We start from the raw sequence: 25,087 nt of genomic DNA on the forward strand, positions 1-25,087 counted from the left end.
GGAATTAAACCAAAACACACTATTCCCACACATGTTGTCAAGATCACAACAAGCCATCTGTAAGCAAGGTGTCCGAAGGGCATAACAGAAATATATTAAGAACAAGTGTGAAAAGTTGAAACTAGTAAGGCTTGTTATGGGGAACGCTGAAATAAACAAAAAACTTTTGCATCCTAATGCTTTTGCTTCTACTCATATTACTACTACTGCTAGTATTATAACTACTTTTACTACTACTAATGCCACTAAAGCTAAGGCTACTACTATTTATTTTACTGCTTATACTGCTACTACTGGTACTAAAAATGAGAGCATTAAGGCAAAAAATTTGGAAATATTGAAACTGTATAGAACTAAAGTAAAACACACTATTCCCACAAAGGTTGTCAAGAGGACGCATTAGAAATGCTTCTGGAACGGTTGATAGTATTAAGTTGAAACTTTCAGCGTGTGTTGAAGGGAGGGGCGGGAGTCTTGTAGAAACCAAAGGCGCTTTTGCAACAAAGTAATGATTTTGAACTAAATCAAAACAAACTACGAGCGTGTATATTTTCAAAAAAGTGACAAAGTAATATCTCAAGAAAGACTTACACTACTAAGCTAGACTTTTAAGGGTAAGTTGTGCAGATTTTTGACCTAGCTAGAAGGCACTATATGTATGCTATTAGTGCTGCCCCTAACAGTATACTAACTAATATCACTAATCACTAATCTAATCACTGTAACTTATCACACTAAGAGTATTAAATTACAACTCTTAGGAAACGTTTAGGGGTAGTTTCAATTAGACAGTTTTCAAAAGGGTATATAAGTTTTCAAAAAGGTATGTAAGCAATATCATAGGCACCACTGCTCTAGAATCAATTCAAATATCACTGAAACTTTTAATTGGGCAAATTCGATTGGACATTGGAAGTTCTAGTGCCCTTTATAAGAGTCGATAGATATTGGAGGGAAAGCAGCTTTCTTCCCAAACCCATTCATTTTCCAAGCAGATCGAATCAAAATTTTCAGACAACCTTTTTTTTTTCACCATAGTAGAACGGTCCAGTAGCTATGTCTCTAGAGATATTGGGTATTTCAACCCCCGACAACTACGTAATTGGCTCATTATTGTTTAAAACTAAATCTTGCTAATCAAAAAGCTAAAATCTTTGCTAAAAATAAAACTAACTCACAAGGCAATGTGTGTATGATTGCAAATAAGACACCACAGCAACATATCGATAACAACTGGGGGTATTAAGCTGAAACCATCAGGGCTATTACTTCACTACTTCTGCTCTTACAATATAAATAAACCAAAAGAATGTAAGTATTGTCAAAGAGCCATAGATTGAATTTTTGGGAGTGATACTAAATTTAATTTTTCACGGGGTACCTTTTGGTTTAGTGTTAAAACACAAGAGCTAAGAGCTCATATGGCACTTGTGACGAGGCCGAACGAGCCAAGAGCCAAGAGCTCATATGGTATGAGCTGTAACCAAAATTCTAAGAATCGATAGATTGCTTTAAAAGGAAAATCAGAGGCTTAATGCCGGTCGAGATTTAAGAGCTCTGAGTCACGAGGTCCTTCTAACAAGTAATAACCTTGAGAACAAAAGTCAAAGCAAGGTCAATGCTGCAAGAAGTCAACGGACTGCAGATAAAATAGCAAATGAAAAAATCCATTCAATTTATAATTCATAACTTTGTTTCATTAACCTGTAAGATTTTGATTGGATTTGGGGTTGGGTGACCTGCTTTTGTTTTGTTGCAAGTATTTATAATTTTCATTTAATTGATTCCCATTTATACACCGAATGTGCCAGAGGAAAGTTTCATTATGTACAGTTGCTTTAGTTTTATTCTAAAGTTATTACCGTCAGTGCAGGAGTTTTGTTTTATAATGTGAGTTGTTCTTAATCATTTTATTGTTTATATTTTTTTCGTGCTGTTTCATTTGTCATGGTATTTTATTTATGATGTCTTAAAAAAAGTCTTAAATTGTCGGTTTGTAATTTTCTTATTTTTTTTTCCGTTGAGAAAGGCTCCCGGACTTGGGGCCGAAATATTCGGAGTATTTTATTTTTTTAGTTAAATTATAGTTTATATATTTTATTATTGTTCACTGCTTTATAGAAATCAAACCCGTCTTTTCTTTAAAAAATTTTTCGTAAATGGAAAAGCAGTGTGGTCTAAGAAATTATTTTCATCCTGATCTCTGGCTTTTTTCATAAAAATTAAATAAAAAGCAAGTTTTTTCGACTGAAAGTATGGAGCAACATTAAAACTTAAAACGAACAAAAATTATTACGCATATTAGAGGGCTCCCCCCTGGTCAGTACCTCGCTCTTACGCTAATGTTTGAATTTTTTCCCATTCATTAAAAATGAATCCTGAATTGCAAAGGTCGTTTAGTTAGAATAAATAGTTCTTTTAAAAGTACTAAGAAACTTTAGCATAAAGAGCAAGGCATTGAAAAAGGGGCAACCCTCCCATATATGTAATAATTTCTGTTCGTTTTAAGTTTTAACGTTGCTGCTTATTTTCAGTTGGAAACACTTAATTTTTAAATTTAATTTATCTTTGTTTTTTAAATAATACTGGGAAATATGGCTCTCCTCCATGAAAAATTCCCTTTCCCCATGAAAACTTCCTCCGTGGAGGGATACTCACATGTAACCCCCCTCTCCCTGACCCTCCCCCAACAGAAAAATACCCTTAAAACGTCTATATACTTACCAATAACCAATAATATAAGTAAACAATGGGCAAAGTTCAAAACTGCCAGCCCTTTTCCCGGGGACTGCGGGGTTGAGTCATCCTCAAAGAGAGTAGTTATTAAATATTCAGTCTATGCTGGACAAAATTGATCATATATATGTAATAATTTCTGTTCGTTTTAAGTTTTAATTTTGCTGCTTATTTTCAGTTGAAAAAACTTAATTTTTAAATTTAATTTCTCTTTGTTTTTAAATAATACTGGGAAATCTAGCTCTCCTCCATGAAAAATTCCCTTTCCCCATGAAAACTTCCTCCGTGGAAGGATCCTCACATGTAACTCCCCTCTCCCTGACCCTCCCCCAACAGAAAAATCCCCTTAAAAACGTTTATATACTTACCAATAACCAATAATATAGGTAAACAATGGGCAAAGCTCAAAACTGCGAGCCCTTTTCCCGGGGTCTGCGGGGTTGAGTCATCCTCAAAGACAGTATTAGTTATTAAATATTCAGTCTATGCTGGACAAAATTGCAATCTCAAAATTTTGACCGGGTGATTTTAGGGAAAACACGGGCGTGAGAGGGGAGCTTGCTGGCCTCTAATATTTTTGGTCACTTTAAAAAGGCCCTATAACGTATTATTTCCGATCAAATGAGCCCTCTCCCAATATTCTACGATCACAGGTTCAACACGATTGCTTCTGGGGAATAAACAACAAATCAACACACAGTCGTGATCTTTCTTTTGGCAAAATATTGAAAATCCCATGTTTTCGTATATAGGAGCTTGAAACCTCTACATTAGGGTTCCAGGGTATGCTGAATCTGATGGAGCAATGTTCACTAAGACTACTTGATGTTTAGAGGGCATTTGTCTCCCTATTCAAAATTGGGCAAATTTTCTCAGGCTCTTAACTTTAAATGGGACTATTTCCTTATTCCGCCAGCTGAATAACTATAAGAAGCAACAAATACATTTTCTTAACGAACAATTTCCAGTAGAGTTACCATTCGTTCTCCCAGCATTTCAAATTTTGGCCTTTTCATTTTACATATCCACTGGTGGATCAAGGGGGCAGGGGGACCCCAACAATTTTTCTAGCACCCTGTTTCCCTTTTTTCGTTCTTTTTAAAAAATAAATTCGTCGATTCACTCAATTATTCACAACTTTGTCACATTAACCCCCCCCCCCCCGAAAAAACCTCCCAAGATCTTTCTCTTGATCCATCCCCGTACATATTTCCATTTTTTACCCCAAGACCAGGAAAATTCATGAAGCTAGTCTTATCTCATGTGTATGTGGAAACAAGTCGTATCTAATCTTAAGTGGGTGTATATATCAGACAGTACGTGGTAAAGAACTGCAATTAAGGAGCAACCTAGCTCAATAGTAACCGAAACTCTAAAAAATGCAATTTTGATACCAATAGACACATCAAAAGAACTGAATTTTTATGGTCATTTCAAACATATACATTTCATTAAGTTTACTTTTGCCTATAAAATATTACGAGCCTTAAGCTATAAAATGTTACGAGCCAGAAAGTTTGCCTTACTTTCGAAAAATGAAAAAAACACACCCAAAAAGTCGTAGTATCTTAATAAAAATTACACCTTCAGATTCAGTGTTTCAGAGAATCCTACTGTACAGGTTTCAATCTCCTATCTACAAAGGGTGAATTTTTTATTTTTTGCCGGAAGAGCGATCAGAGATACTTTTTTTCCGGAGTGATCGTATTGACCCTATGGTCCTTGAATTAACAGTTCTAAAACTGAGCTTGAAAGTGAACTTAACTGAAATTAAAAGCTCTACTACCTTTTATAAGTGACAAAAAAAACTTGAGGGCAACTAAGTCCCTTCCCACGTCCTTCTTTATCAAAATTGTTCAATCAAAATTTCACGACACCTCTTTTGTTCAGCCTAATAACTATGGCTTTGGAGATATCATGACCCCCAACAGCTTTTGGAGAGAGGTCTTTAAGTTACAAAATTTGCCCATTGTTTACGTATGGTATTCGTTATTTGGAATTATGTATATATTTTTCGGGGGGGGGGGGGTCGAATTTTCTACTGGTGGTATTTTCCACGGGAATAATTTTCCAAGAAGCGGAAAGTTTCAGAGAGTGTATTTTTCAGGAAAAATATTACACTGGAGGAATTTGCCAGAATTCCTGTATGAAATTCGTCTTATATCTTGCTTTCTGTTTGCTGCCTCAATTTTACGCGAGGTGACGTTAAGGGTAATTTTCCGGGGTAAATTTTCACCGGGATTGAATCATCTAGAGTATAAACCTGCGGGGAGGAGGAATTTTCCGTAGAGGTTTAGCCAAATTTCCTGACTTTATTAAAAAAAAAAAGATCAGAAATTAAATTGAACAAGAGCTAAGAGCTCATATGGAACTTTTGACCCGGCCGGAAGACTCAAGAACCAAGAGCTCATATGGTATGAGCTCTAGCAAAATTCTAAGAATCAATAGATTGATTTAAAAGGAAGATCAGAGGTTTTATGCCGGTCGGGATTTAAAAAAACAAATCGTAAGCTCCTTCTAAATATCAAAATTCTTTTAGATCCGATCACCCACTTGTAAGGTACAAATACTTCATTTTTCTAATTTTTTCTCTCCCTTCAGCCCCCCAGATGGTCGAATCAGGGAAAACGACTTTATCAAGTCAATTTGTGCAGCTTCCTGACACGCCTACCAGTTGTCATCGTCTTCGCACGTCCAGAAGCACCAAACTCGCCAATACACTGAACCCCACCCCTAACAACCCCAAAGAGAGTGAATCCAGTACGTCAATCACGTATCTACGACATTTGCTTTTTCTATCCACCAAGCTTCATCCCGACTCCTCTACTCTAAGCGTTTTCCAAGATTTCCGATTTCCGCCTCCAACTCCCTCCAATGTCAACAGATCTGGTCGGAATTTGAAATAAGAGCTCTGAGACACGAGTTCCTTCTAAATATCAAATTTCATTAGGATCTGGTCACCTGTTCTTAAGTTAAAAATACCTCAATTTTTCTAATTTTTCCAAATTAACACCCCCCAGCTCCTCCAAAGAGAACATATCCGTTCCAATTATGTCAACCACATATATAGAACTTGCGCTTATTCTTCCCATCAAGTTTCATCCTGATCTCTCCACTCTAAGCGTTTGCCAATATTTCTCTTTCCCCTCTCCAACCCCCTATGTCCCCAGATCCAATTCGAATCAAAATTGGAGCATCTGAGACATATGATCCTTCTATATATCAAGTTTCATTATGATCTGATCACCTGTTCGTAAGATGAAGATACCCCAATTTTAACGTTTTCCAATAATTTCGGTTTTCCCTTCAACTCCCCTCCCAAGGTCAGGGAATATGGTCAAAAGTTAAAATAAGAGTTCTAAAGCACAATATCCTTCTAAATATAAAATTTCATTAAGATCTGATCACCCGTTCGTAAGTTACAAATACCTCATTTTTTCTAATTTTTCCGAATTACCGCTCCCCCCAACTCCCCCAAAGAGGGCCAATCCGGTCTGGTTGTGTCAATCACGTTTTTCTGTTTTTCGGATTACTCCCCCCCAACTCCACCAAAGAGAGCGGATCTGTTCTGGTTATGTCAGTCACGTATCTTGGACTTATTTTTCTTATTCCCACCCAGTTTCATCCTGATCTCTCCGATTTAGGTATTTTCTAAGATTTCAGCCCCCCCTACTGCCCCCTCCCCATTGACACTTGATCTGGTTGGGGTTTAAAATTAGAGATCTGAGATACGAAATCCTTCTAATGTGAAGTTTCATGAAGATCCGATCGCTCCTTCGTAAGTTAAAAAAAACGTCATTTTTTCCAATTTTTCAGATCACCCGTTCGTAAGTCAAAAATGCCTCATTTTTCTAATTTTTCCGAATTAACCAACCCCCCACTCCTCCCCAGATGGTCAAATCGGGAAAGCGACTATTTCAAATTTAATCTGGTCCGGTCCCTGATACGCCTGCCAGGGGTTGCTCTTTCTAAACACCTCGCTCTTTACACTAAAGTCTGAATTGTGTCCCAATTCTCTAAGAGCGACTCCCAAAACACTACGTTCGTTTAATTAGAACAGCAAGGAGCTCTTTTTAAATTACTAAAAAAGATTAGCGTAAAGAGCAAGGTGCTGAGGAAGGGTTATCCCCTCATATACGTATCAATTTCTGTTGGTTTAAAATTTTAATGTAGCTCCTTACTTTCAGTTGAAAAAAATTGTTTTTTTTTAACTTTAATTCAATTCAAATTAGTCTTCCATTTATTCATTGTCTTTACTGCAAAATAAAAGTTTACACCAGGTGGTGTGTTGACCTGATTGTATCCAGGAATTTTTTTCTGGGGGAAGGGGAGATAAATTTATTTTTTAAATCATCAAAAAAGTCTTTATATTCATTTTTATTACGTTTTACGAGCTAGACTAACATTTCAGGAGGGGTAGGGGTTTCAAAACCCTATAGCACCCTCTTCCTTGGATAAGGCTTTGTGTGTTGACTGTCTATCAACTAATTAATTAATAAAAACTCACCATTTACCAAATTCTTTTCAATTTTAGACTGAATTTATTTATTTTTGATCATCTTAGGGTTAAATATGTCCCTTATTTTTTGGTGAAAGACAGATATTTAAAAAGTGATACACCAATAAAGTTTAACTATTATACTGACTATAATATTGTTCTTTTTCTTTCTTTTGATTTTAAATTCGATTGCAGCTTTGGTTTGCAATGAGCTTCTAATTCATTCTATATTTTACTTAAAATAAATCTTTGAACTTTAAGTATACCAGTGAACAAACTTTGCTGCTAACAGTTGAGTTTCACAATAAGTGAACTGGACTAAAATACCGGATCCGATTGAATGAAAAAAAGAAACTTCTTTTTGTCCTATATAATTTTCTAATCCAGTTTGATTTGACTTTTCGTGAAGGCAGCATTTGATCAGGTAGATTTTATTTCTTGATATATTGCATTTCTGCTACTTTTTCTACAGTTATTATTTTACATCCAGCTATGAACTTGCATTAACTAAAATAAGCCAGTAGTTGTTTTTACATATAATATAAACATAAGCCGCAAATTAACTGTCCAGTCTCATGCAATGTTGGTCTGACATTTTCACAATAACTTTCTGTTTTAGTGTGGTTTCACTTTTTTTTTTGTTAGTTCTTTTGGAGAATTTTTGTTTAAGCAGGGGTTTAGAGAATTCTATGGTTGAGAAAAGATTCTTATGGTGAAATTCACCGTATTTGCATCTTAGTGGCTAATATCTTTTTCTTCTTTTTCAGCATGTCTGTTAATTTATCGGAAAAAGCTAAAATTAAAGCAGAATGGTTACCTAGGCTTTCGTAGTAGGGGTTGGATAAATATATACAAATTCACATAATTAAGCTAGCAAGAAAGCGGATGTATCACTTTATGCCTCTGTTATGCTTTTCTAAATCTAATAACTGATTCTAGAGCAAATTCCCTTTTTGAGCCCTGAAAGGGGTTAATAACAGCCCATAGTAATCAGAAGCTTAAAAATGCGTTTCTAAGAAAAACTGTCTTGCGAGACAAATTGTAATCTGTAGCTGATTCAAGAATGATTTTTATGGTACTTGTATGATATACCTCTGACCATTCAAGTTGCTTATTCATTGACGCATCGTAAAACCAGTTTTTATGGCACTTGGTATTAACCAAGTGACATAGAGCAATCGCAAATTCTGTCGGTTTGTCTGTCGGTCCCGGTTTTGCTACTTTATACACTTCCAGGTAAGCTAGGACAATGAAATTTGGCAAACGTATCAGGGACCAGACCAGATTAAATTAGGAATAGTCGGTTTCCCGATTTGACCATCTGGGGGGGGGAGTGGGGGGCCGGTTAATTCGGAAAAAATAGAAAAAATGAAGTATTTTCAACTTATGAGCGGGTGATGGGATCTTAATGAAATTTGATGTTTGGAATGATATTGTGTCTCAGAGCTCTTATTTTAAATCCCGACCGGATCTGATGACATTGGGGGAGTTGGAGGGGGGAAACCTAAAATCTTGGAAAAAACTTAGAGTGGAGGGATCGGGATGAAACTTGAAGGGAAAAATAAGCACAAGTCCCAGATACATGATTGACATACTCGGAACGGATCCGCTCTCTTTGGGGTAGTTGGGGGGGGGGGTAATTCTTAAAAATGAGAAAAAATGAGGTATTTTTAACTTACGAACGGGTGATCGGATCTCAATGAAATTTGATGGTTTAGAAGGATATCGTCTCTTAGAGCTCTTATTTTAAATCCAGACCAGATCTGGTGACATTGGGGGGATTTGGGAGGGGGAAACCAAAAACTTGGAAAACACTTAGAGTGGAGGGATCGGGATGAAACTTGGTGGGAAAAATAAGCACAAGTCCTAGATACATGATTGACATAACCGGAACGGATCCGCTCTCTTTGAGGTAGTTGGGGGAGGGGTTAATTCTGAAAAATTGGAAAAAATGAGGTATTTTTAACTTACGAACGGGTGATCGGATCTCAATGAAATTTGATATTTAGAAGGATATCGTGTCTCAAAGCTCTTATTTTAAATCCTGACCGGATCTGGTGACATTGGGGGAAGTTTGGGGTGGCGGAACCTAAAATCATGGAAAACGCTTAGATTGGAGGGATCGGGATGAAACTTTGTGGGAAAAATAAGCAGAAGTCTTACATACGTGATTTACATAATTGGAACGGATCCGCTCTATTGGGGGGGGGGGTTAATTCTGAAAAATAAGAAAAAATTACGTATGTTTAACTTACGAAGGAGTGATCGGATCTCCATGAAGCTTCATATTTAGAAGGACCTCGCAACTCAGATCTCTTATTTTAAATCTCAACCGGATTAAGCGTAATTGGGGGGGGGCAGTTGGGGGAACGGAAATCTTAGAAAATACTTAAAGCGGTAAGCTCAGGATGAAACTGGATGGGAAGAATAGAAACCTGTCTAAGATACGTGACTGACATAACCGGGCCGGATCTGCTCTCTTTGGTGGAATTGGGGTTGGTAATTTTGAAAATTGAGGTATTTGTAACTTACGAAAGGGTGACCAGATCTTAATGAAATTTGATATTTAGAAGGATCTTATGCTTTAAAGTTCTAATTTCAAATTCTGACCAGATCCTGTGACATTGGGGGGAGCTAGAGGGGGAAACCGGAATTCTTGGAAAATGTGAAAATTGGGGTATTTTATCTTACGAATAGATGATCGGATCTTAATGAAATTTGATTTTTAGAAGAAATTCATGTCTCAGAGCTCTTATTTCAAATCCCGACCAGATCTTTTGACATTGGGGGGAGTTGGAGGGGGGGAATCTTGGAAAAACACTTGGAGTGGAGGAATCGGGATGAAGCTTGGTGGATAGAATAAACAAATTTCCTTGATACGTGATTGATAGGATCGTACTGAATTCGCTCCCTTTGGAGGAGTTGGGGAAAGGGGTTCAGTGATTTGGCTAGTTTGGTGCTTCTGGACGTGCTAGGACGATGAAAATTGGTAGGCGTGTCAGGGAGCTGCACAATTTGACTGGATAAAGTCGTTTTCCCAGATTCGACCATCTGGGGGGCTAAAGGGAGAGGAAAAATTTGAAAAAATTAGGTATTTATAACTTACGAGTGGGTTATTGGATCTTAATGAATATTGATATTTAGAAGGACATCGTGACTCACAACTCTTATGTTAAATCCTAACCGGCATTAAGCCTCTTATTTCCCTTTTTAAATCAATCTATTGACTCATAGAATTTTGTTAGAGCTCATACCATATGATCTCTTGGCTCTTAGCTCTTCTCGCCTCGTCACAAGTGCCATATGAGCTCTTAGGTCTGTTAGTTTCTTTCAGCTTAGCGTGAGACAAGACAAAGAGAAATGACAGAATACATGGAAAGTATATAATTTGGGCTGTATATTTGTACACTAGGGTTGGGTCAGGTGGGGGAAGGGGCGTCATTTGCTTTGAGGCAGGAGGCAAACCGAAAGAAGACTTTCCAAAGCATTGCGATGAAAAGAAGGGAAGTTGGTTTGGAATAGCGGTATGTTCATTTCATACGGAGGGTTGAACAACAATTGAGTAAAATGAACAAAAGTAGGTGACAGAAGGTTCACCCTTCCCATTTCTGTTTGGTCCAATGTATTTATTGTCATTGGCATAGTTATGGTCTTCCCTAAGAATATCATCAGTAGTTTTTCTAGGTGAGCATTTTTTCATTATCGGTAGTATTTTTTTAGGTGAGATAGGCTACTCCTCCCAGCCGCATATGTAAATCCTGAGCTTTGATTTTATTCACTGACAATGCTTTCCATTAAAACGTTGTTGTCAATCCAAAAATCAAAGACTGCAATAAAAAAAATTTTAATGAAAGTTGAATATGAAGCTATAAAAGTATAACAGTTCAATTGTCATATATATATATATTGTCATTGGCATAGTTAAGGTCTTCCCTAACAATATCATCAGTAGTTTTTTTTTAGGTGAGCATTTTTTCGCCATCGGTAGTATTTTTTTGGGTGAGAAAGGCTACTCCTCCCAGCCGCATAAGTAAATCCTGAGCTTTGATTTTATTCACTAACAAGGCTTTCCATTAAAACATTGTTGTCAATCCAAAAATCAAAGACTGCAATGAAAGTTTTTCTAATGAAAGTTGAACATGAAGCTTTAAAAGTATAACAGTTCAAAATAGGGATCAAACCTTTTAATCGACAGTGAACAGATATACAATTTTTAACTCGATATTTTGAACACATATACAGTGTTTATTATCAGCAGAACAACTAAAAGACATCAATAAAAACAAATAAAATTTATACCCAATAAACTAATTCCATATAGTTTATTGCTCTTATTTTTTTCAATGCAACAGCAGAAGGAAATCGTCTTGACCTTTTTGGTTCCGGTTCATTAGATTTATCTGACTCATCAGGTGGACAGGGGTCATAGCTCTTAGGTGAGATGACATTTACTTTATTAGACTTCAGTAAACTGTCATAAATTGAATTTAATCTCAATTCACCTGTATCTCTGTTTATGGAAATATTCTTATATACAGTTTTTTTTTTTTTTTTTATTGTTTGGTGGATAGAATATTTCAAAATTTGCTTTAAACCTTGGTGCCTAGAAATCAAAGAAACATTTTGAAACAAAATAAAATGATTTGGATAATTATAAATATATTCCGATAGAACCCACGTGAAATCTTCCGGTTTGGAATTTTGCTTTAAGGACGATAAAATAGAATTATGATGTTGCAGTAATCTCATATTAAAATTCTGTCTGGTTAGTATGTCCCACATAAGAGCTTCCGCAAGTACATGGGATTTTATAAACCCCACTTTGTTGCCCTAGGGAAGTTCGATCCTTTCCAGGGTTTAAAAAACTAGCAAAAGTATTACTACGGCTTAAAACTACCTTTAAACCATTATTTTTAAAAATTCTTTCAAGTTTTTCACTCAGCCCTGGAACATATGGTAAAGAACAAACAACACCTTTCTTTCCTGTTGGTTCCAGAGTATGGTTAGAACATTCTAGAAATTTTGTCCTTCTTTTCGAAAATGTCTGGTCAATTAACCAGCCTGGATAATGGTTATCTATTAAAATTTCTTCTGACAGAAATAATTCCTCCTCAATGAATTTTGGAGAACAAATTAATGTGGCAGTTAAGGATATGATTAAACCAATTTTTACTTGGCGAGCAAAACTGGAGAAGAACGACGAAAATTTATTATTGTTAGTAGGTTTTCTGTAAATTTTAAAATCCCGACTATTTTCATTTTTTTAAGAGAAGAACATCCAGAAATGGAAGTTTCTTATCCTTTTCTAATTATATTGTAAATTTTAAATCACCTCCCCAAAAAATTAAGATGTTCTAAAAAACCTTTTAATTCATCCTCCTCATAATTCCATACTGAAATTATGTCATCCATATATCTCCCCCAAAATTTGTGTTATAAAAAATATTAATCTGACGCTTTTGTTTCAATATTTTCAACTAAACAATTTGCTAATAAAGGACTTAAAGGGCCACCGCGGGTAAACCATTTACCAGTTCGAAAAAAACCCTCTAAATTGAAAAAATAAGAGAACATATTGTACAATATAACTAAATTCATAATTACACCGACTTCCAAAACTGTTTCACCACTAATTAAGTCCAAATTTTTTAATATATTTCTTTCAAGAAGAATTTCTGCGGCTTTTACATCAAATCTCGTATACATTGATACTATTTCAAAATTTGAGATCATAGAATTTGAAGAAATTTCCTCTTCTTTTAGTTTTTTTTTTTTACAAGTTCTGACGAATTCTTAATGCAAGAAATTTGTGTCGAAATTTAGAAAGAAATTTGGTGTCTACCAACGTTGTAACTTCCCAGAAGGTAGTTACCCTTTTTAAATTCCAGCGCCAGATTATTCCTAGCAGTAACTAATGGTGATGGTTTCTTTGTCTTACTTTCTCCTTGGGGAGTCAATTTTACTTGTGGAAATGTTCTGGAGGAATTGTCTAAGGGAAATTTTCAGCGGGGTTGGAATTGTCTTCGGGATTTTTCCGTGGGGGATGGATTTCTTGCGGGAGAAATTCGCCTTGGGGAATTTTTCTTCGGAGAAAATTTTCACTTGGGGTATTTGCGGAAAAAAAAATTCACGGAGGGGGGATTCCTGTATGATTTATAACCATCAGAAATGAAATAAAAAAACTATTTTTTATCAACTCGAAGTAAGGAACAACATTAAAAGTGAAAAAGAAAATAAATTATCCTATACATGAGTGGGACTGCCCTTCGTCAATACCTTGCTTTGTCCGCTATAGTTTGACTTTTTGTCTGAATTCTTGAAGAAAGTCTCCTAAAACACAAAAGACATTTGATTGTGTGTAAAGCGAGGGATTGAGGAAGGGTCAGCCTCCCTTACATAAAGAATTATTTCTGTTCGTTTCAATTTTTATGTTTTACCTTACTTTCAGTTAAAAAAAAACTGGTTTTTGCAATTTAATAACAATAAAATATGGCTTTTGACTGACTTAGCAAAAATATCACGAGACAAGGCTTTCCAAATGAAGGTCAAGGAAGCCTCAGCCTCCTACCTATAGAAGACCTAAATTGGGGAGAAGTGCAAAATCGATGACATTCGGAAAAACTGATGTTTTTTGGACATACTTTGCTTTTTTCAAGCCTTAGAATCTTCTTCTGGAAAATTCATCTAGACTTTCCCTTCTCCCCTCGCCCTGGTCAAAATTTGGCCTATGAAGTGTTTTTATCATTTAAATTTCCAGTCACAGTATTTACTCTATCCTTTGCAATGAACTATTAATAGAATTTTTCTTTTCTATTACATAGACAATAGGGCATGATTTAGTTGGACTGATCGCCATATTTTTCCTTAATAAGTCGCATCTTGCAATAAATAACTATGCTCTCAGATAACTCTTATATTTAATTTTTAGGGTACGCTGGTTTGGCTTAGCTGCCCAACGAAGGTATGGCAAAAAGCCACCATAATTGAAGAGTTCAATGGAAAATAATTGTAAGTAAAAAGTAAGTTTAGTAAGCTAGTAAGTTTAGCAAGAGATAAATTTGTAATGCTATTTGTATTTTTTTTTGTACAATAACATATTACTTTCAATTCTATATACTTTACAATTCTATATACTATTACTTTCAATTCCATATACTTTCAATTCTGCTCAATGTCAAGATTTCGGAAAGTTCGATTGATTAGTCATTAGAGACAATTAAAAGAGTAAAAAACTCTTGATGAAAATATTCTCAGAATTATACATCTTCATATCTAAATGTGTTTCGTTTGTTTAGCGCGGGGTGGGTGTTTCATTTCCTGATGATCATTAATATTTATAATTTTGTTTCCTAATTAAAAAATGTTTTAAATCACAACTCAGTAGGAGTAAGAGGTCTCCCATTCATCATTAGCTTTCACGGTATCGAAGTAGTTATTTCTTGTTCAAATATTTACTTGAATAAGTGTACTCGAGTTTTTTTTTTCATTTTTCCTGAAAGTATTTAGGCATCAAATTTTAAAACAAAAATTAAAAAATAATCGTAACTTAGGGTCTACGGTATTATTGTCGTAAGATTTATGATAGGTACGGAAATTTTGCTTGGTCAAACAGTTTGTGGTAACGAACTGTAGTAAGGAGCTACCTGGCTCAATAGTAACCAAAACTGTAAAAAACGCAATTTGATACCAATAGTTACATCAAGAGAGTTGCATTTTAATGCTGATTTTAAATATATAAGTTTCACCAAGTTTGTTTATACCCATCAAAAGTTACGAGCCTGAGAAAATTTACCTTATTTTAGAAAATGGGGGGAATACCCTTAAAAAGTCATAGAACCTTAACAAAAACCACAACATCAGATTCAACGTATCAGAGAACACTATATAAGAAGTTTCAAGCTCCTATCTACAAAAATGTGGAATTTTGTATTTTTTGCGAGAAGACAGATCACGGATGCGTGTTAATTTGTTTGTTTTTTTCCCAGGGGTGATCGTATCGAACCATTAGTCCTAGAATGTTGCGAGAGGGCTCATTATAATGGAAATTAAGAGCTCTTGTACCCTTTTTAAGTAATCTATAAAATTGGAGGGCACATAGACCCCCTCCTGCGCTCATTTTTCCCAAAGTAACCGGAGATAGCCATTTCTGAGATAGCCATTTTATTCATCATAGTTGAAAAACCTAATAACTATGTCTTTAAGGACGACTTACCCACCCACAGTCCCCATGGGAGGGGCTGCAAGTTACAAACTATGACCAGTGTTTGCATATAACAATGGTTATTGGGAAGTTTAGAGACGTTTCCAGGGGATTTTTTGGTTTAGGCGGGGAGGAGGTTATGTGGGGGGAACTTTACATGGAGCAGTTTTTCATGGGGGAAGAGAATTTTCATGATGGGGGCGTAGGATTTTCTAGCATTTTAAAAAAGGAACAATGAAAAAATAAATATGAAAAGGTTTTTTCAACTGAAAGTAAGAAGCAGTATTATAACTTGAAACGAACAGAAATTATTACGAATATGAGGAGATGACCTCCTCCTCATAACCCGCTCTTTACGCTAAAGTATTTTTTAGTAATTTCAACTATTTATTCTATGGCCTTTGTGATTCAGGGGTCATTTTTAAGGAATTGGGACAAAATTTAAGCTTTATTGCAAAGAGCGAGGTATTGACGAGGGAGCGGACCCCCTTATATACGTAATAAAAGCATACGAATATAGAAGTTCGTTATGTAAATTAATTCGTAAGATAAATATATTTTTACTAATAAAAACGCTCGTAAAAAATTAAAAGTTCTAGTTGCCTTTTTAAGTAACAATAGAATTGGAGGGTAGCTAGGCCTCCTCTCTCGCTCCTGTTTTTCTCAAAATTGTTTGATCAAAACTATGAGAAAGCCATTTAGCCAAATAAATAAATTGGTATGCAAATTTTGTTTTAATTTCATGTTTGGAGAGCCAAAATCAAAATACGCATTAATTCAAAGACATTCAGAAATTAAATAAAAAACAAAGTTTTTCTAATTGAAAGTAAGGAGCGACATTAAAACTTTAAACGAACAGAAATTACTCCGTATATGAAAGGGGCTGTACCCTCCTCAACACCCAACTCTTTATGTTAAAATGTTTTACTGTTTTAAAAAGTAGAGTCGAGAGAAAGAAGTCAAATTGTAGTGTAAAGAGCAGGACGTTGAGGAGGGAACAGTCCCTTTCATATACGGAGTAATTTCTATTCGTTTTAAGTTTTAATGTCGCTCCTTACTTTCAGTTAAAAAAAACTTGTTTTTTTATTTAATTTTTCAAAACTAGACAACTTATAAATTTTTAGTGAATAAAAATAAAAATCTTCGTGCTATAACATCGTAATTATAGCAATCGCACAATCCCAGAATTATGCGATCTGACAACATCAGCCTCTAAATTATTGATTTAGTTTTTCTCCTAAATAGTCAATAAAGTTTCTTGATAGTACTACTGTAGATAAATCTAACCATCCATTATCTAATACCCAGGGGTATAATTTTCTATGGAGCTGGGAGGGCAGCTGTCTCTTCCTCCCCCCCCTAGTTGGAATTTAGTTTCTACCTCAAAACCAAGATGAGCTTGTATAATTCAAGCATCCAGAGAAACGAGTCAGTTTTCTTCAGTGTATTTTTGCCTTTATGGTACTTAATGGCTCATTTTTACTTTCCACTGTCACTTTCACTTAATTTGAGAAAACTGGCTCCAACTTTTCTCCCTCCCCAAGGTTTTGACGAAATTACATCTCTGAATTGAATTTGAAACTGTTTCAGCTGTGCTTTTATTTATTTTCAAAATCTAAGATAAAAGAACATATTTTCAACTAAATGATATGTTTGGAAAGAAAAGTTATAGCTATATGCATATAAAGCTATATGAAAAGTTTTAGCTAAATATTTATATATTCTTTACAGGGATATTTTTTTGACATTAGAATATTTATATAGAAAAATTAAATTAAAAATATATGAATTTCCCCATGAATTCCTTTGGGAAAAATTTGGCAAATTTGGCATTGGATCTTTCATTACTTATAGGTTAAATTTTTGTTTTAGTATGTAGTTGTTTTATCCGGGAAGTAAGTTGTAGTTGTTTTAGTATCTTGTGCTGAGGACGCCTAGTTTGGACACAGGGGAAATATCCGCGTTATTTTAGTCTTTCCTCTCTACTGGCAGTGGTCTCGTTTGATGTTTTTTTGTGGAGTTTTATCTCTCTCTGTTGTTTAAACTTAAAAAAACATATTTAAATTAAGCTTTAAAGAAAATCTGGTCCCATACACCCCCTGCAGGAAGTCAAAAGGGGTGGACATTCGGCCCCCATCTAGTAGAAACTACAGACAGAAAAAAAGCCGTACATTAAAAAAAGATTAATCAAATAAAACCTCACTCTTCTTGAAACTCTTTGAATTAGCAGATGTCCCTTGTCAAAGAGAGAATAATTTTACAATGTGTTAAGTGTAGTGCTGCTCTTGCTTGTGGTGAAGGTGTCTAATTGTCTGACCTTGATAGTATAGGCTAATGGTATAGCCCAACAGATAGTAGGCACTCAGACTATAGTCTGAGACTGATCGTGGACACTGGATCTCTACGTCTGACTGCTCACACTTGTCACACCGTTTGACCTTTCTATACCTTTGCAGTTGATTCTAAGAATCAATTTATTGATTTAAAAGGAAAATCAGAGGCTCAATGCCGGTCGAAATTTAAAATAAGAGCTCTGAGACACAGGGTCCTTCTAAATATAAAAATTTATTAAGATCCAATCACCCACTTGTAAGTTAAAAACATCTCATTTTTCTAATTTTTCCTCTCCCTTCAGCCCACCCAGATTGTCGATTCGGGGAAAACGACTTTATCAAGTTAATTTTTGCAGGTCACTGACACGCCTTCCAATTTTCATCGTCCCGGCACGTCCAAAAGCACCGAGCTCGCCAAAGCACTGGACCCCCCTCACTCCCCCAAAGAGAGCGTATCCAGTCATATTGCGTCAATCACATTTCTACGACATTTGCTTATTCTACCCACCAAGTTTCATCCCGATCTCTCGACAATAAGCCTTTTCCAAGCTTTCTGGTTTCCAAGATTTCCGTTTCCCTCCTCCAACCCTTAATGCCCCCGAATCCTATTTGAATTGAAAATGAAGTTCTAAGACATAAGCTCTTTCTATATACCAGATTTCATTAGGATCCAACCACCCATTCGTAAGATAAAGATACCTCAATTTTCAAGTTTTTCAAGATTTCCAGTTTCCACTGCCAACCCCCTCCAATGTTACTGGGTCCTTTCGATATTTAAAATAAGAGCTCTGAAGCACAAGATACTTCTAAAAATCAAATTTCATTAAGATCTGATCACCTGTTCCTAAGCTAAAAATACCTCATTTTTTCTATCTTTTCCGAATTACCGCTCCCCCCAACTCCCCCAAAGAGGGCCAATCCGGTCTGGTTATGCCAATCACGTATCCAGGACTTGTGCGTATTCTTCCCACCAAGTATCATCACGATCTCTCCACTCTAAGCGTGTTCCAAGATTTCCTGTTTCATTTTCCAACTCCCCCCAATGTCACCAGATCCGGTCAGGATTTACAACAAAGCTCTGAGATACGAGGTCTTTCGAAAGATCAAATTTCATTAGGATCGAATCACATATTTGTAAGTTAAAAATGCCTCATTTTTTCTAATTTTCCCGAATTGCCGAATTAGGTCCCCTTCCCAAAACTCCCCCAAATAGAGCAGACCTAGTCCAGCTATGTCAATTACGTATCTAGGACTTGTGATTATTTTTCCCACCAAGTTTCATCCGAAACCCTTCACTCGAAGCGTTTTCCAAGATTTTAGGTTTTCTCCTCCAACTCCCCCCAGTGCTACTGGATCCCGTCAGAATTTCAAATATAAACTTTGAGACACAATATCCTCTTAAATATGAAATTTCATTGAGATTCGATCGCCCGTTTACGAGTTAAAAATACCTCATTTTTTCTAATTTTTCCGAATTAACCGTCCAAACACTCCCCCACCGGTTAACTGACCGTATTTCAAACTATAAGCTCTACAAAAAGTACGGTTCAATCTCACTTTATAGGGCTATGATGAGAGAAAGGTTGAGATGGATTGGGCACGTTCTCTGGAAGAAGGATGACAGATTGGCCAAGATTGTCCTTTTTGGCCAACCGTCAAGGACTAAACGGAAAGCAAATTGTTTACGGCTGGGGTGGGAGGACGTCATAAAGAAAGATTTAAGGGTAATAGGAAACCTCCTGGGAGGGTATAAAGTGGGAGGCTTTGAGTAGACTGGGACAGAGGAAGAGCGTGAGCAGCTGTATTGGCCTCAGACGGCTTGGTTCTGCGACGAGTCGTTAATAGTATTAGTAGTTTCTGGACCAAACAATACAGAGAGCATTAATGTGCAACTATTTAGAATTTCTTAATGTCTGTAAAGCTTTTTGACTATTTAACCCCCGCACATCTGTTTTATAATTATTTTTTATTATCTGTTTTATAAGTTATCACCCATAGTGTATGCATGAATTTCAACTTTTTCTTCTTTTTTTAAACCACTGTCAAAATTAGATGTTAAGCGAGGACCCTTATACAGGAAACAAACAGTTTTAAAGCTAGCCTCTAACTTGATTAAATATAAAAAACAGTTTTTTTTAAACTGAGAGTAAGGAGTGACATTGAAACTTAAGACGTACAGAAATTACTTCGCACATGAAAGGGGCTTTTTCTCCTCAACGCCCCGCTCTTTACGTTAAAGTTTGACTCTTTCTCTTAACTCTACTTTTTAAAACAGTAAAAAACTTTAGCTTAAAGAGCGGGACGTTGAGGAGGAAAAGCCCCTTTCATATACGAAGTAATTTCTGTTCGTTTTAAGTTTTAATGTCGCTCCTTACTTTCAGTTAAAAAAAAACTTTTTTTTATTTAATTTCTGGATGTTTTTGAATTAATGCGTGTTTTGATCTTGGCTCTCCGCATATAAATAATTAAAACAAAATTTGCATATTTTTTTTTGGCTAAATGGCTTTCTCATAGTTTTAATCGGAAGATTTTGGGAAAAAAAAGAGCGAGGTGGGAGGCCTAGTTGCCCTCCAATTTGTTGATTACTTAAAAAGGCAACTAGAACTTTTAATCTTTTACGAAGGTTTTCATTAGTAAAAAATATACGTAACTGACGAATTAACTTACGTAATGAGCTTCTATATTCGTATGCTTTTATTGTGTATATGAGAGGGTACACCCCCTCGTCAATACCTCGCTCTTTGCGCCAAAGCTTAAATTTTGCCCCAATTCCTTAAGAATGACCCCTGAATCACAAAGGCCGGTATTACGAGGGGGTAAGCTCCTCATATGCGTAAAAATTTCTGTTCGTTTTAAGTTTAATGCTGCTCCTTACTTTCAGTTGAAGAAACTTTTCATACCGGAATTTAAGAGACAAGAACCGTATAGTTCACCTCAGGGTAAGTTTCTTATTGCTGATTTGTATCTTCATTTTTCAGATTTGTACATTTATTTTAGTATTATTGCAAAGTTTATCCTTTTTTGTGTATTTTTTTATTTTTTTTTTTTACTTGAATTTTTGACGCAATTTTTAATTTTTGCCTCTTTAGATATTACTCTTTTTGCCTACATTCTGTTTTTGTTTTGCTTTTCAGTTAAATGCTTCGGTATAGTCGTTCAATTTGTTTTCTTACAAGTAAAACAATGAAGCTAATCACGGTGTCTTTTTCTCTTGTTTACAAATCATTTTGTCACTTGGTTTTCTATATAGAAGCCAAAACGGAAAATAAGTAGTGAAGTGAAAACAAAACAAGCAAATTCCATTTGTTCCAAACGCAAAACCAGAAGTAGAATTTTTTCATTGTTTTTTTTAAATAAAGCTAGATAATCCTTCGCCCCCTTCATTAAAATTCTCTTGCCCCATGACAAATTTCTCCATGGAAAGATCTTCCCACGTAATCCTCCTCAACTTCTCCCCTCAAACCAAAAAAATTCCCCTGAAAACGTCTGTACACTCCCAATAACCATTACTACACGTAAACAGAGGTCAAAGTTTGTAACTTGAAGCCCCTCCCTCGGGGACTGTGGGGGAAAAAGTCGTCCCCAAAGACATAGTTGTTAAGTTTTTCGATTATGGAGAATAAAATAGCTATCTCAGAACTTTGATCGGTTAACTTTGGGGAAAAATAAGCAGAGGAGGGGGCCTAGGTGCCCTCCAATTTTTAAGTCACCTATAAGAGTACTAGAACTTTTAATTTCCGTTAGAATGAGCTCTCTCACGACATTCTAGGACCACTGAGTAGATACGATCAGCCCTGGGAAAAAAAACTAACAAAAAATCAAAAAACAAATTAACACGAATCCGTGATCTGTCTTTTGGCAAAAAATTAAGGATTTCCACATTTTTGTAGATAGGAGTCTGAAACTTCTAAAATATGGTCATCGTATACGCTGAATCTGATGGTGTGATTTTCGTTAAAATTGTATGACTTTTAGGGAGTGTTTCCTCCTATTTTCTAAAATGAGGCAAGTTTTTTATGCTCGTAACTTTTGATGGGTAAAATAAGTCTAGATGAAACTTATATATTTAAAACCAGCATTAAATTGCAATTCTTTTGATGTAACTATTGGTATCAAAATTCCATTTTTTATAGTTTCGGTTACTATTGAGCCGGGTCGCTCCTTACTACAGTTCGCTACCACGATTTGTTTGAATTACATTGAGTCTTCATCCTCTGGCTTGCGTCATCCAATTCCCTTTAAATCCATGGGGATGTTTTTGTGGCCCTTAAACTTCTTCTGTAATATTTTCTTCTTTAATATATCCTTGTTGACACTTCTTTTTTTTTTTTTTTTTTTTTTTTTTTTTTTTTAATCTGGAGCTTTTTAGACTAGCAATTCGAATGTGGGCATCGTCCAAGGAGTTATTTGTAATCCTCGGCTTAATTTCAGCTACAAAAATCACATCATAATCATTTTCTGCTCCTAATATCCGTAACTCCGTTAGTTTATTTGGCAAGGAGTCGACGTTTGTGCTCAGCACTTGGAGAAACTTAGAGCAATTACTTTCAATGTTTTGTACTAAGTTTAGAGAAATTCCTTTCTGGCTTATGCAAAGAGAGCTCTTAAGCTCACTTGCAAGGTCCCTTTGCTTTGAATTTGCCGATAATTTTTACATTCCAATGTCATTTTTTTTCTTTTTTTATTACAGGAATTAGGTGGAAATCAATTTTTTTTATTATATTTCAACGAAGTTTGCTAATTTCATGTTTAAACCTCAAATATCTGAGGCTTCTCTCTATATTATATAGGCTTCTCTAAATATTTAGGGCCCCTCCCCTAAACTTTGAGAGCTTATTGCGTAAATTTTGTGTCAATATGTTGAATAGAATTTACATTCAAATTTAGCTTTTAAATGTACTTTTTTTTCAGGTCGCAACCTCCTTGTTTAATTTCAGTCACCGCCTTTTTTGGTTATATCTTTTAATTTGAGTTATAGATTAGTAAGTTAAACACAATTATTGGGTATAATCAAAAGGCAAATTATTATAATTTGTTTTAACTGTAATATATTTTTTAAACACAAGATGGGGAGGGGGATTATTTTCGTATTTGAAAAAATGATTCAAAAAAGGTATTGTGCCTCTAATTTTCTCTAATTTCTCTAATGTAACTCCTCTAATTCAGTTCATCGAATTCCTCTAATTCAATGTTCCTCCATTCTTGCTCCTCTAACTTTCATTCTCCCGTTTTTATCTTCCGGCTGAAACTGTTTGCCTTCGGGTGGCTTTCCACGACTCGCCAAGAAGTGCACCAAAGTGAGACTTCACCTTCACCATCACCAGCCATTGTACAGATTATGCTGGCTTCACGAAAAGGAAAACCGACTCAGTACATTTTTATATCTGTTTGCTTTTTTGTAAACTTGTTGGCCTCAATAATACAGTTATTTCTTTAAAATAACTTTGACTATATTTTTATTTATTGTTTTGATTTAGTTTTTATATTTAAGAAATAGATTTATATATGTTAGCATTCAGAGTTGGATCCAGATTGAGTGAACATTTGGATCTCATGAATTTCAAAATATGAATCATTTTACTGTAGACCCATGCGTTCCCTAGTCTAATGGTTTTAAGTGACATGAAATTTAGGAAATGAGGTTAGTAACATAGTTTCGTATTAAATCAGAAGTTACGCAAGGGCATTTTGATGGACTTTGACCTAATGAAAACATATAAGGCTACAGAGAGCATGGAATCAAATAGAAAAGTAACATTCTTCCAGACTTAGATTATGATGATGATTTGAGAATCCTAGACGAAAATGTTTGCTAAGTGAATGCATTTTTAGAGGTTGTGCGAGTTCAGGGTGCAGGAATAAGTTTGAAAATTTGTGTCTAGAACACTTAATCGCTAAGATTAGGCATAAATGAAAGTGAAGAGGTGACGTTGGGTAAGAAGAAGATTGATCAAGTGAACAGCTTCACTTACCTTTGTTAAAGACGGTGGATGCAGTAAATATGTTGCAAGTAGAATAGCCAAGATTCAGGTTTTTTTATAGTTGAAAAAAGTTTAGAAGAAGAAGAAGATAAGTCTTCGTGCCAAGATTAAATGTTGGAAGGTGATGACTCGGGTCATGCATAGTTATGAAGCTTGGGCACTCTAAAAAACTAATGAGGATTGATCAGATGTTTTCTAGAGAAAGTTTGCCTATGGTTACCTGACAGACTGACTGCATCTCAAACAGTAGGCTGTACGAAAAATGTTGGTCAATTCTTCTCTCTAGGACAATATTGAGAGAAAGGTTAAGATGGCTAAATGTGCTTTTCGGATGAAGGCTTACAGATTGTCCTTGTCGGACAATCGTCTAAGTCGTGCAAAAATGGGGTTGGAAGATATCATAAGGAAAGATTTAAGGAAAATGGGAACTTCTTGGGAGGTTGCAAAGATGGAAGCGTTAAAAACATTTGGAGGGAGGAGGAGCGGGTGTGGCTGTGTTTGCCTCGGGCAGCTTGATGCTGGAGTGAATTAGAAGTAGTAGAACCAGAACAAATACAGCTGATTTTTTGTTTTGTTTTGAATGGAGTTAAGATTAAAGAAAAAGTTATTCAGCTTATCTAAGGCAAATAAGAAGCAGGGATAGAACCAGGCAAATCTTGTAAGTTCTTTGGTTGCTCTCAAACACTTTTTCGTCACATAAATATCCATTTTTGAGTGTACAACAGAAAAACACATACAAACTAGTCGTTTCAAAGTGGCTAATTAAGCTCGTCAAAATAGTTATGGAATAGTGAGGTTAATCCCCCTTTAACGTTTTTGCACATTTCATTTTTGGGTGGAAATATGGACGTAATGTGAATTTGAATTGAGAGAACTGTTATTTCTGGGTATTTCTTTATTAATTTGCAACCCTTGGGAGAGCCAAAATAAAGTTCAAAATCATAGCATCCTACTAACTTAACAATTCTTTCCTTTGAAAAGATTCTTCCCTGCAGCTTTGTTCTTCTCCAGAAGTTATTTTTATTCACTGTCTCTCTCTAGAGTAAATTATACCAGATCTCCTCCCTTTCCCTAAATAAATAGGGTCATTTACAAACAAATCTGAGCCCAAGTTATAGGTTAAAGAATGGCAACAGCGTATATATTGCATTAACCGTACAACAAGAACATGACCTGTGGATTTCTTTTTTAGGAAAAAAACAGGATTTTTAAGTCACAAATGATGCCATTAATTTTCCAGAATTTCTAATGTTACTGAAAACTATGTGGTTTGAACAGTGTTGAAAAGAATTAATAAAATTAAACTGAATATTAATTGCCGAAAGATCATAACTTGAAA

At 35.5% G+C, this 25,087-nt stretch overlaps 1 long non-coding RNA gene across 2 annotated transcripts; it reads left to right on the forward strand.

The window, feature by feature from the left end:
* Nucleotides 1–1,772: 1,772 nt before the first annotated feature.
* Nucleotides 1,773–23,209, forward strand: LOC136042133 (uncharacterized). 2 transcript variants are annotated; one of them, XR_010621182.1, is made up of 4 exons: nucleotides 1,773–1,890; nucleotides 14,163–14,242; nucleotides 20,649–20,706; nucleotides 22,679–23,209. It is a non-coding gene; the product is annotated as an uncharacterized LOC136042133 (long non-coding RNA). The 2 variants fall into 2 exon arrangements; XR_010621181.1 differs by lacking the exon at nucleotides 1,773–1,890 and adding an exon at nucleotides 7,549–7,658.
* Nucleotides 23,210–25,087: the final 1,878 nt, after the last annotated feature.

Source organism: Artemia franciscana, unplaced genomic scaffold (assembly GCF_032884065.1).
Source record: "Artemia franciscana unplaced genomic scaffold, ASM3288406v1 PGA_scaffold_67, whole genome shotgun sequence".
Classification (NCBI taxonomy): Eukaryota; Metazoa; Arthropoda; class Branchiopoda; order Anostraca; family Artemiidae; genus Artemia; species Artemia franciscana.